Raw genomic sequence first — 4,402 nt, forward strand, 5'->3', positions numbered from 1 at the left:
GGAGAACTTTCTATGAGAAAATGGCCGCAGTTGTGTATTGGACACGAGAAGAAAGCCCAGGAAACATCAGCTCGATGGTAAGAAGCAACCGAGTTCAATGATTTTATCCACCCAGCCGCTGATGATCCTCAAATCGATTAGGATTTAAAAGGAAAATTTCTTGTAAAATGGAATAAAATATTATGGGACTTCGTTAGCCTGATTTTAAGTAGCTTTACTTTAAAAAAGTAAAGCATAACTTTTAAGACAATCAGAATATTACATTAAACACAACGTATTGTTTAATTATCATAGCTGAAAATTGACCTTTAAATAAATTTATCAATTGAAAATCCGTTTAAACAAGTTAGTAATATATATTTACAATAACTTTATGTGTAAAAGCAAATATTATATGTAAAACTGTTAGTGATTATAATGATGATAAATTCAGTCAGATCTCTGAACAACGGCTCTTAACCAAAGATAACATAAAAATTGGCGGTTGTTTGGAGGTTATTTTATATGCATTTAAAACAATTAAGAAACACAGTTCCTGAAAACATGGTGGCCGTTTAGAGGTGGCCGTTATTCGGGGATTCGACTGTATTCGGAAAGGTCAAATAAATACTCTCGGGAAACAGTTAATATCTATTATTAAGAAAAACAATATTATGATCTTATAGTGAATTACATCATATTTGATTTACTATCTTCGTTTCTTTCATGCAAACATTATTGTTTAAATACAAATAATAAATTGCTTTCAGCAAATTTTATTGTATCGATTTTATTTATTTATTCTTTTCACATTTTTATCACTTTTGTTATTTTTGAATTTATGAATCGAAATAAATTAATAAAATTACATAAACTTTTATGTATAATTACGAAAATAATTACATGAACATAAACTAGTTATTAATTATTAACGAACCAAGACATAGGAGCATATTAAAGAAAAGACGAGAAGAGGAAGTGAAGAAGGATGCTGTGAGGTGTGAAGAAAAGTGAAAGTGACAAAAGACCTTATGGCCCATAAAATCCAATTGATGGTGACAATAAATATATTATTTAATTTTCTTAAATATTTAAATTTTGCTCGAACATCACTTTGGTAAATGAATAAATATATCAACTAAAACATTTAAGTTATAGAATTGAGTATTAATTACGTTTTTATTTTTATTTATAAAAAAATAATTTAGGCCAAAAGCTTAAAGAAAAAAATATAAGAATTATATATAATTATATAAACCGTAATTTATCAGTGATAATGCCGATGAATGAATAAACCATATCAATTCATATAATAGTAATTCGTTATGAAACGTTATGTCAGAATAGTTTAAATATATACTAAATTTATTTAAAAATTGTTTTAAGTTATTACTTATATTAATTAGAAATATATACAGTAAACATATTTCTAATTAATTCAAAATTTACGTTACATCCCATAAGATATTTTACTATTAAAATATGCTAAAAATTACATAACTTAACGAGTTTTCTTGAAACGAAATACCTCTGATTATTTACAAAATGAATATTTAATTTACAGAAGTATTTGGATTTAAAAAGAAATTATAATTTAACAAATTTTATTTTAGTTTTTCTTTAAGAATGTCCTTGAAACTCGAGAGATTTATAGTTTCTAATTTGTATAAAAATAACTTAAAATTATACTCATCGAGTATTTAAATTAAATTTCAACGTTTAAACAATTTTATATTAAAGCAATAATTTCCAATAAACGATTTTAAATATTAAAAACAATGCAATTATTCATTTAGAAACGGCTATCGTGTCATCTTCAATTAAGATATATCATAATTATATGAAATTTGTTATCAGATAATTTTATACAAGGTCTAAAGTAAGAATTTAACTTTCTAAACTTATTAATAATTAAAGATTTTAAATATTTTAGAGTATAATTATTATGAATTATATAATATAAAGTCTACGTTAATGATAAACGATAAATATAAATTATAATTTAAATTTTGTCCAATTAGATTAATATATGTTTATAAAAACATTATTTTATTTTATTATTTAACTTATGAATTCGAAGGATTAATTTCATTTATTAATAGAATTATTCTGCCCTTGTGACGTTGGCTTTGCTGTCGAACAGTCAAGCTATGCGGGGAAGACAGCTTTAAAGTATATGCTTCTCTATTTCTTGTTAAACAATCAATGAGATAACTTTTGTTATAGATTTTATTATAAAGTATTGTGTATCATATATATATATATATATATTTACGTGTATATTATACATTATGCATCAGAAATGAAATAAAATATACAAAATTATTATAATTTAACATACTTTTATTAATGTATTATATTTTGTAACATTAAATTTATTAATTTTTTTAATAGTAACATTTTTATTAAATTAATCTAATTTCTAAATTTTCATAAAAATATTCTATTGTGTATTCTCTTGGAAATTATTTTATTATAACACCGTATTAAACATTTATTTTTCAAAAATATCAACAGAGTGACATCGAAAAATTCTATTCTATATACGATATACTTTTTTTTATATAAATATACATGAAATGAGAACAGAATTTCGCTCTTCAATAGTAAAAAGTAATGACTCTGCTGAATTACATATAAACGAATCCTCTGTAAGCTCAAAGATGTTTATCTAATATTATTTTATATATTCTAGGGTTGGAGAATTTAATGTATTTATCTATTCTGTGAATATAAAGTCATTTTCTGAAAGAAATTCATGCTTAAAGATATAAAGATATAAGAAGCAGATGAAATTTTAATACGCATTTTCTTTTTTATCATTATATCTACCGATTATTTTTCTGCTTTTAAAGTAAGTTTCAACGTAATTATATATACTGTAGTTAGGAAACAATACTTATTCTTCTATAAACCATGCATAAGCTATTGGACAGAGAACGTATAGAAAGCATATATTATTATCGTAATAATTAAGATGCAATTATTTAAACTTATTCTGATTATTAATGCATCACATGTTTGGTTTCTAAACAGCAGAAATATTTCTAGAACATTTTAATAAATATATTTTTATGATATATATATATATATATATATATAAATTACTATTTGCATCAAGCTTATTAATTGTAATTTTAGAGGCTTTACTTATCATGAGATAAACAAAGTTTACTATTGAACAGATCAAATATCACAGATGCATAATGTTGATAAACTCAGTTCTAGTTATATGATCTTTCTATAATTAATAATATGTATTGCGATATATATATATTTAGGTTAGCTTAACTATTTATACAACTTACATATATTCAAATAAGTTGAAAATTTAAATCATTAAACATTTAATTACATAAAGATAAAAGAATTTTTTGCATCCCTGAAGTTATCCATCCGCTGGACATGAGCAGTAATCTTAGAAGACAAGACAATAAAAAATTGTTTTGTAAATTAAATACGATTTAATTTATAGTTTTGAATTTTATTAAAGTATTTATTGCAGATAATTTAACAAAGCAATTTTACAATTGAAAGTACTCACACACGAAGCAATACAATAAAATAATGCTCTGCGAACACAAATGCAAAAACAATCACAATAAAATACTCTTCACGCATACAATCACAGAAGTTATATTGATCTTTGTTTATTATTTTACAGGTAAAGAATAAACAAAGATTTACATATACATATAAGGAGCAAGAAATATCTGTAAAGGAACAAAGATTAATATAATTCTTATTATCCCAGACCTATGGAACATCCTGTATAAAAGTATTTCAGGCTCAAGACTTGTGGACAAGCTCAATATTCATGTATATCACGAGTAATTTAGTTTTTCAATGTTACTTTGAAGTTCTCTCCAAACTTAACATTGTATTGTAGCTCTTGTATAATCAATATCTACTTTTGTACGAAGCAACTACATATTCAATAGTTATAATTTAAAGCCTTTCTATTCGTACATTAGCGCAAATAGGAAATTCATAAAATGGTTTCCGGTAATAACAATTAATGTAACAAACTAAATATATTCTACAGATATTTCTGTAATCTGTCAGACAAATGGCCATTATGCAAAATTAATGTTTCAGAAGTCAGCAAGCTTTATATATTAACAACGTATACATTATTAATAGGCATATCTCTTAGAGATTAATAAATATTTTTAAAAACATATGTAAAATATTAAATTTTTAATAAATATCTGTTTAAATCAAAAAAAAATTACGTTTAATGCATATAAAAATATAGGGGAGACCGGGGCAAGATCGGCATGTTAAGCTTTACTTAAATTTTGTGTAATAAATACTGCTGTAAACTGAAAAAAAAGCTTTGCATATTGTCTATTGGAATGTTACCTTACTATAGAACTGGTTAAAATCAGTTTGGAAATAAAAATAATTAAAATAATTACAA

The sequence above is a fragment of the Centruroides sculpturatus genome, unplaced genomic scaffold (genome assembly GCF_000671375.1).
Source record: "Centruroides sculpturatus isolate CEXI.00-Female unplaced genomic scaffold, Cexi_2.0 scaffold537, whole genome shotgun sequence".
NCBI lineage: Eukaryota > Metazoa > Arthropoda > Arachnida > Scorpiones > Buthidae > Centruroides > Centruroides sculpturatus.